The sequence below is a fragment of the Chiloscyllium punctatum genome, chromosome 17, assembly GCF_047496795.1.
Source record: "Chiloscyllium punctatum isolate Juve2018m chromosome 17, sChiPun1.3, whole genome shotgun sequence".
NCBI lineage: Eukaryota > Metazoa > Chordata > Chondrichthyes > Orectolobiformes > Hemiscylliidae > Chiloscyllium > Chiloscyllium punctatum.
The window spans coordinates 8,083,120-8,092,680 of NC_092755.1; the positions used below are offsets into that span (position 1 = coordinate 8,083,120).

Consider the following 9,561-nt stretch of genomic DNA (forward strand, 5'->3'; position numbering starts at 1 on the left):
CTACAATACTGGTACCAAACCAACAATGTGGAAACTTGCCCAGGATGTCCTGTACATTAAAAAAAGGACAAATTCCAGCCAATTAACGCCCCCATCAGTCTATTCTTGATCATCAGTAAAGTGATGGAAAGTGTCATTAACAGTACTATAAAGCAGCACTTGCTCAGCAATAAGCTGCTCAACATCCTGGGCATTATTATTGACCAGAAACTCAACTGTACTTGCCACAAACACAGTAGCTACAACAGCAGGTCAGAAGCTAGGAATACTGCAGCAAGGAATACTGCAGCCTGTCCCCCATCTACAATGTACAAGTTGGAAGTGTGATGGAATTACCCCAACTTGCCTGGATGGGTGCAGCCCCATCAACACTCAAGACGTTTGGCACCATCCAGGAAAAGCAGCCCACGTGATTGGCACCACATCCACAAGAGTCAACTCCCTCCACCACACATGCTCAGTACACACTGCTGCTGCTACTATCTACAAGATTCACTGCAGAAATTCACCGAGGATCCTCAGACAGCATCTTCCAAACCCACAACCACTTCCATCTAGAAGAACAAGGGCAACAGATGTGTGGGAACTCCACTATCTTCAGTTCCCCTCCAAGTCATGCATCATCCTGACTTGAAAATATAACGCCGTTCCATCACTGTCACTGGGTCAAAGTCCTGGAATTCCCTCCCTAATTACATTGGGGGTTAACCCACAGCAGTTCAAGAAATCAGCTCACCCCCACCTTCTCAAGGACAACTTAGGTCAGGCATAAAATGCTGGCCAGCCAGCGACACCCACACCCCATAAAATAAATAAAAGATAATAGTTCATTGTGTGTGTGTGTGTGAGAGAGAGAGAGTGAGTGAGTAAGACCATACCTCTGTATGTGTGTGTGTGTGTGTGTGTGCGCGTGTGTCTCTGTGTATGTGTGTATGTGTATTTGTGTATGTGCGTGTCTGTGTGTGTGTGAGAGAGAAAGACCATACCTCTTTGTGTGTGTGTCTCTGTGTGTGTAAGAGAGAGAGAAAAACACTGTGCCTGAGCATGTGTAAGAGAGTGAGTCAGAGAGAGAGAGAGACCATGCCTCTGTGTGTGTGTGTGTGTGAGAGAGAGAGATAGCAAAAGACTGTGTGTGTGTGTGTGTGTGTGTGTGTGTGTGTGTGTGTGTCTGTCGGGGGCAAGCGGAGTGGGGGGTGTGGTGATGTGAGGATGCTGTTATCATAAAAATGTTATTTTTGTCCTGTGTTTTTTTGAAGAGAGATTGTAAGGGCAGAGGTGCTGAAGAGTCCAGAGTGTTTGCAGCTTTTTCTTTAAAAAAGTTTAACAATGGAAAAGGAGTGGCCAGTTCAGGTTCTTCTAGTTTTGGTTGAGCTGCAGCATTCCCAAGATGTTTTGAGTATCAGAAGGTTGCAAGCTTCAGTAAATGATTCCTAACTGAGCACTCGGACATTGTTCCCTCCTGCCTGTAAGAATACGAGTTTGAATTTACCTTTTTGCCAAGGGGTGTGTTGATGAGATGTTGTAACATTGGATCAGGAAATTCGTAAGTTACTGTATCAAGTAGTCGGTTATGTTTTCCAATCGTTTAATGCCACTTTCTTTTGTTTGTGTTTCAACCGTAGTGTTTAAGTGAATTCTGTTTGGCTTAATGCAGAGTGGTTTAACCAGTTGCATCACATCTGGAACATCAATGTCACATTTGCCTTTAAACAAAGAAAACCTTATTTACCCTATCCATGCCTCAATGATTTTACAAACCTCTATAAGGTCACCCCTCAGCCACCGACACTCCAGGGAAAACAGCTGCAGCTTCTTCAGCCTTTCCTTGTCGCTCAAACCCTCCAACCCTGACAACATCCTTGTATATCTTTTCTGAACCCTTTCAGGTTTCACAGCACCCTTCCTTTATGAGGGAAATTGCACGCAATATTCTAACAGTGGCCTAACCATTGCCCGGTATAGCCGCAACATGACCTCCCAACTCCTATACTGAATGCTCTGACCAACAAAGGGAAGCATACTCAATGCCTTCTTCACTATGCTGTCTTCCTGGGACTCCACTTCCACGGAACTCCAAGGTTTCTTTGATCACCAACACTCCCTAGGACATTACCATGAAGTGTGTAAGCCCAGCCCTGATTTGCCTTTCCAAAATGCAGCACCTTGCATTTATCGAAATTAAACTCCATCTACCAACCTTTGCTCTATTGGCCCATCTGATCAAGATCCCGTTATAGTTTGAGGTAACCTTCTTCGCTGTCCATTACACCTACAATGTTGGTGTCCTCTGCAAACTTACTACATATACCTTCTATGTTCACATCCAAATCTTAAATGTAAGTGATGAAAAGCAGTGGATCCAGCATTGATCCTTGTGGCACATCACAGGTCACAGGCCTCCAGTCTGAAAATCAAACATCCACCACCATCCTCTGTCTTCTTCTACCTTCAAGCCAGTTCTGTATCCAAGTGGCTAGTTCTCCCTGTATTCCATGAGATCTAACCTTGCTAGCCAGTCTCCCATGGGGAACCTTGTTGAACGCCTTACGCCTTATATAAATCACGCCTACTACTCTGCCCTCATCAAATCTCTTTGCTCCTTATTCAAAAAACTCAATCAAGTTTGAGAGACATGATTTCCCATGCACAAAGCCATGGTGACTATCCCTAATCAGTCTTTGTCTTTCCAAATACATTCTGTCCCTCAGGATTCCCTTCAACTGCAATGCACCCCCCCCCCCCCACACCGCCCCCAATGATATCAGACTCACTGGGCTATAACTCCCTGGCTTTCCATGCCACCTTTCCTCAATAGTGGCACCATGTTAGCCAACCTGCTGCCTTCCAGCACCTCATTGTGACTATCGATGATAAAAATATCTCAGCAATGGGCCCAGCAATCACTTCTAGCTTCCCACAGAGTTCAAGCGTACACCTGATCAGGTCCTGGGGATTTACCCACATTTATGTGTTTTAAGACATCCAGCACCTTTTCCTCTGTAATGTGGACATTTTTCAAGATGTCACTGTTTATTTCCCCACATTCTATTTCTTCCATGCCCTTCTCCACAGTAAACACTGACACAAATACTCCTTTAATGTCCCCCTCCCATCTCTTGCAGTTTGATACATAGGCTGCTTTGCTGATCTTTGAAGTGCCCTATCCTCTCCCCAGTTACCATTTTGTCCTTAATGCTTTTTTTGCAGAATCATTTTGGATTCTCCTTAACCCCATTTGCCAAATGTACCTCATGCCCCCTTTTTGCCCTCCTGATTTCCCTCTTAAGTATACTCCTACTGCCCTTATACTTGAAGAATTCACTCAATCTCTACTGTCTATACCTGACGTATGCTTCCTTCTCTTTATTGAGCAAACCCTCAAGTTCTCGAGTCATCCAGCATTCCCCACACCTCCCAGCCTTGCCTTTCATCCCAATAGGAACATACTGTCTCATTATCTCATTTTTCAAGGCTACTCATTTTCCAACCATCCCTTTACCTGCAAAAATCCGCACATAATCACATTTTCAAAGTTCTTCCCTCATCCTGCCAAAATTGTCCTTTATCCAATTTCGAACTTTAACAGTTAGATCCTGTCTATCCTTTGCCAGTACTATTTTAAAACTAATCGAATTATGGTCACTGGCACCAAAGTGCTCCCCCACTGACACCTGCCCTGCCTTATTTCCCAAGGGAAGGTCAAGCTTTGCACCTTCTCTAGTAGGTACATCCACATACTGAATCAGAAAATCTTCTTGTACACACTTAACAAATTCCACTCCTTGGGTGCTCCGGTTTCCTCCCATAGTCCAAAGATGTGCAGGTTAGGTGAATTGGCAACGCGAAGTTGCCTGTAGTGTCAGGTGAAGGGGTAAATGTAAGGGAATGGGTCTGGGTGGGTTGCTCTTCAGAGGATCGGTGTGGACTCGTTGGGCCAAATGTCCTGTATTCCACAGTGTAAGTAAATCTAATTTAATCTAACCTTATCTAATCTAATCTAAACCCTTAGCACTATGCCAGTTCCAGTCTACATTTAGAATGTTAAAATTCCCTACCATAACACACTATTATTCTTATAGATAACTGAGATCTCTTTACAAATTTGTTACTCAATTCCCTGCTGATTATGTGGAGCTCCAAGGTACAATCCCAAAAAGGTAATAGTCCCTTTCTTATTTCTCACTTCCACCCAAATGAATTCCCGGATGTATTCCCAGGAATATCCTCCGTAATTATAGTCATAATGTTATCCCTTATCAAAAATGACACTCCTCCTCCTCACCTGCCTCCCTTTCTATCCTTCCTGTAGCATTTGTATCTTGGAACATGAAGCTGCCAGTCCTTCCCATCCTTGAGCGACGTTTCTGCAATTGCTCTGATATCCCAGACCCATGTTCCTAACCATGCCCTGAGTTCATCTGCCTTCCCTGCTAGGTCTCTTGCATTGATGAAAATACAGTTTGATTTATCAGTCCTACGTTGTTCTCTGCTTTGTTCCTGCCTGCCCTGACTGTTTGACTTGCTCCTTTTCCCAACTGTACCAGTGTCAGATTGATCTCTTTCCTCACTCTCGCCCTGGGTCCCATCCCCTTGCCCACCTTATTAATTTAATTCCTCCCAAGCAGTTGCAGCAATCTCCCTGCCAGTATATTAGTCCCTTTTGAATTCAGGTGCAATTCATCCCTCTTATATGGGTCACTTCAGCCCTAGAAGAGCTTCCAATGATCTAAAATGTGAATCTTTCTCCCACACACAAGCTCCTTGGCTACACATTAATCTCGGACACCACCTTCCCTCTCCTTCCTAGACCGCTCCATCTCCATCAACAGTGTCCGACTCAACACTGACATCTTCTACAAACCCACCGGCTCCCACAGCTAAACAAGGACAGAATCCCCCTGATCTTCACGTTCCACCCCACCAACCTCCGGATACATTTCGTCATCCTCCGCCACCTACAAATGGACCCCAGCACCACAGAGATATTTCCCTCCACACACTTATTTGTATTCTGTAAAGACCATTCCCTTGTCAAGTCCACACCCCACACCCCACCAACCCACCCTCCCCTCCTGGCACCTTCCTCTGTCACCACAGGAATTGCAAAACCTGTGCCCCGATCTCCCTCTCACTTCCCAAATGCCCCAAAGCAGCCTTCCACATCCAACAGAGCTTTCGCTGCACTTCCGCACACGTCATTTACTGTATCCGTTGCTCCCGATGCAGTCTCCTTTACATTGGGGATACAGGTCGCCTACTTGCTGAGTGCTTCAGAGAACATCTCCAGGACACCCGCACCAACCAACCCCACCACTGTGGCTCAAAACCTCTCAACTCCTCCCCCTCCCCCTCCTCCTCCTCCTCCCCCCCCACCCCCTCCCCGCCCCCGACTCCCACTCCGCTGAGGACATGCAGTTCCTGGTCCTCCTCTATCACTAAACCCTAACCACTCGTCTCGTGGAGAAAGAATGCCTCACATTCTACCTTGGGACATTGCAACCACACACTATCAATGTGGATTTCACCAGTTTCCTCACTTCTCCTCCCCCTCACCATCCCCCCAATCCCAGCCCCAACCTTCCAAATCAGCACCACCATCATGACCTGTCCGATCTGTCAATCTTCCTTCCCACCTATCCACTCCACCCTCCCCCCGACCTTTCACCTTTACCCCCAACTCCATCCATCTAATGCACTCTCATCTACCTTTCCCCAGGCCCACCCCCCCTCCCATTTATCTCTCCATCCCCTTGGCTCACAGCCTCATTCCTGATGAAGGGCCTTTTCCTAAAATGGTGATTCTCCTGCTGCTCAAATGCTGCCTGACCTGTTGTGCTTTTCCAGCACCACGTTCTCGACTCTGATCTCCAACATCTGCGGTCTTCACTTTTTCCTAGACGTTCATCTGCTTGATCCTCCTATTCCGAGCCTCACTAGCTCACAGCATCGGGAGTAATCCAGATATTACTACCCTCGAGGACCTCCTTTTAAAATTCCTGCCTAACTTTCTCTCTCCTCTCTTCAGCATATCATCCATTTTCCTTCCTGTGTCATTTGTTCCAGTGTGCACAGTGACCTGCTGCTGGTCCCACTGCCCTTTGAGAATATTCTGCCTTGATCCTGGAAACAGGGAGACAACACACCATTCTGATTTCTCACTGTCGGCCGCAGAAACATCTGTCTGTGCCTCTGACTAGAGAGTCCCCTCTCACAATCGATCGCTTGGTACCTGACATACCCCTTGTAACATTACAGCCTGTCTCGGTCCCAGAAACTTGGCTGTTCATGCTGCATTCTCCTGAAAGGCAATCACCCCCTACATTTTCCAAAACAACATACTTGTTTGAGATGGGGTTAACCACAGGAGACTCCTGCACGACCTGCCTCCCTCTCCTACTTTTCCTGGTTTTTCTCCCTTTCTTAAAACTACCATCCGTCAGATGCCCCTAGTTCCTGTAAATTCCTCCTTGCCTCAAACTGACGCTCCAAATGATCGATGCGATCTGATAGGATTCAGAACTAAACATACTTACTGCTGACATAATCATCAGAATTAAGGAAACTGTCCCTAATCTCCAACAGCTGACAGGAAGAGCACATCATTCTACTCAAGGCCATCTTTGTACCTTAACAACCTACAGAAAATAGCATAGTCTTATGCACTAAAAAAAATAGTAATCCAGTCGAACTTAATATCTATGTTTCATATTTTTAAATTTTAATCAAAGGACAGATCTCAAAAAAAACACTCACCATTAAAAATGACAGCAATATTACACTTAAAAACCAGGCACTTATCTGCTCCTGTGCTGTGTGCTCTCCAACATAGGTTCCTCGAATGTCAGCTGTGAATTTCGCTGTTTGTCAATTTTTCTTCAACACACTCCAATATCCGGAAACACTTGAACTCAAACAGCAAAGGCAGTAACTGTGCAGATTCACTGCTGTGTCAGTTCGCAGTGTCAGTTTCTTTCTCTCTGTCTCTCTCTCTCTCCCTCTCCGTTTCTCTCCCAGACCATGTGGTCACTACCTTTGTTCACTTCCTCCTTTTTAAAGAGCCATTGTTTTGATCTTTTCTTCCAAAACAATGCAACAGCTTAAAAACAGTAATTACTGCTTGTGGAATTCGAGGAACTCACTTCCAACACGTAAAATACTCCAAAAGCGAGCAGTTTTTACAGCCAAAACTTTTCCCATCCTCCATCTTGGATTACCCAAATCCTGATAGCTTTTACTCCATCTCCATGTCAATCCTTATCACTCATTAATTGGTTCTCCCTGTTTCAGTTTGCTTACTTGTCTTCTAATCCTGACCAGTGTAGGGCAGAAATGTTCAATTTTGTTTTTCTTTTAGCAACATTTTGGTTTTGTTCAGTTCTATAACAATAATTCACTATCTTCTTTTTAATGTCCTTTCCACTTCTCTAACAACTATATTTATTGCCTTCAGTTGTGAAGAATATTTGTCCCTATTCTCGTAGAAACTGAGCTCATCTTGTACCAAACTGGTTGAATGTCAGACAGATCGGGGAGTTAGGCATCATTCACCCCAGACTTACACTGACAAGGAAAGCCCAGACTTCAGTCAGGTTTTCTCTTGTTTCTCACCAGCTATTCCTTAAGATACTGAAACTTGACTGTCCTCCAGTCCATTTCTGGAGTTCTTAATCCATGAACCTTCAACCTTCAATAGGGCCAATGGTGAAATACCACAGTGGGGGTGATCCCTTCAAAAATGAACTAACTTGTGTCAGAGATGCTAAAATGGCTCAATATAGCTAATGCAAAACTAATTTATTTGACTTTTATCCAAAATATTAAACCTGTCTCACACAGGTTAATTAACCTGAGCATAAACAGACTCAGTGAACATGGCTTGGGCCTGGATGTGGTTAACAGCACAATCTCATTGCTGCAGTTCCTTATGAACACGTCGGTGTCTCAGCAGGTTGAATGAGCGAGCAAACCCTTCTTACACACAGAGCAGGTGAATGGCCTCTCCCTGGTGTGAACTCACTGATGTTTGATGTCAGATGATTGACTGAACCTGGTCCTGCAGTGAGAGCCCCAGAAAGGTTTCTCATCATTGTGAACATGTTGATGGAACATCAGTTTCCTGGAACCTTTAAAGCACTTCCCACAGTCTGGACATTTAAAAGGCCTAGTCTCAGTGTGAACTCACTGGCCTCCCAGTAGGGCAGAAGAGTGAGTAAATCCCTCCCTAAACACGGCGCAATGAAATGGTCTCACGCTTGTGTGAACTCACCGGTGTTTTTGCACATAGGATATGGTACAGGATACCTTCTCATTCGGCTCAGAGGAACAGTCTGAGTTTGCCGATATATCTGCAGCTGGATGACTGAATGAACGCCTTGCTGCAGTCAGAGCAGGTTCTCAGCCTCTACCCAGTGTGATCTCGCTGGTGTGTAGTGAGTTGAAATAATTGTCTGAACTTAATGCCGCAGTGAGAACTCCTGAATGGTCTCTCCTCTGTTCGAATACGTCAATCAGTTGCCCAGAATTTCTATGGCATTTTCCAAAGTCTTGTGATTTAAAAAGCTCTTTTATCTGGGTGAACTCTATGGTCTGCCTGCAGTTGAGAAGACTGAGTGAATCCCTTCCCACACTTGGAGCAGATGAATGGCCTTTCCTCAGTGTGAGTGCATTGCTGAATTTCCAGTTGAGGTGGGGATTTGAATCCTCCTTCACTGTCCTCATATTCCTATCCTTTCTCCCCAGCTTGACTGTGATTATATTTTGACAGTTCAGATGATTTCATCCACACACAGGACAGGTGCACAGTTCCTCGTCACTTGATGTTTTTTCCTTCCAAGTTCAGAATTGAACAATATTCCAAACATAAAATAAAAATCAATCTTTCCAATTCTAATATGATACCTGGTTCTGTTTCCTGACCACAGAGTGTCCCCTTCACATAATCTATGAAGCTAATTAAAGAGAAGCAAAGTGAGTGAGAAGACCACAATCTGACTGAATGGTCATCCCTGAGACCTGGCTGCAGGATGAAGTTCTAGGACATTCCTGAAGAGGGCGCGCGATATCTCCCCCGCCCCCCAAAAGACACCGGTGCGCAGGCGCTGGATTGAACACGTTGGAGCATGCGCAAATTGACTGAAGGCCCCTTTTTAAGTATCCAGGTTATGGCGGGGAGAGGGTGGTCCCGGAGGAATAATAGAGCCAGTGGTGGGAGAGGTGGTGCGATCTGTCTTCGTAATATCCAGTAAAGGTCCCGCGAACCGAATAAGAATGAGCGGGTCCCGCGGTTTCAGCCCTGAGTTTAATTTCCGGGACCTGGCCGTGGCCACCATTTTGTTTGGGGCCAGGCGCATGCGCCGTTATACTGGTGACGCAAAGGGGGTGGGCGGGGCCTACGGTCCCAGTGACGGAGACAATGGAGACAATGGAGATGGGGAGGGGCCTGTGGGACTGACCCAGGAGGAGGGAGAGCCTGGGGGCGGGGACAGGCTTCACAGATCAGGGGGAGGGGGGGACAGGGATTCACAGATCAGGGGGAGGGGGTGGGGGACAGGCATTCACAGA

The 9,561-nt window shown here is 45.8% G+C and overlaps 1 long non-coding RNA gene across 1 annotated transcript in view; it reads right to left on the reverse strand.

The window, feature by feature from the left end:
- Positions 1-9,343, reverse strand: part of LOC140487733 (uncharacterized) — a 31,100-nt gene extending 21,757 nt beyond the window's left edge. Inside the window, exon 1 of the long non-coding RNA XR_011962912.1 lies at positions 8,267-9,343. This is a non-coding gene — a long non-coding RNA (uncharacterized lncRNA). The remainder of the gene's footprint in view (positions 1-8,266) is intronic.
- Positions 9,344-9,561: the final 218 nt, after the last annotated feature.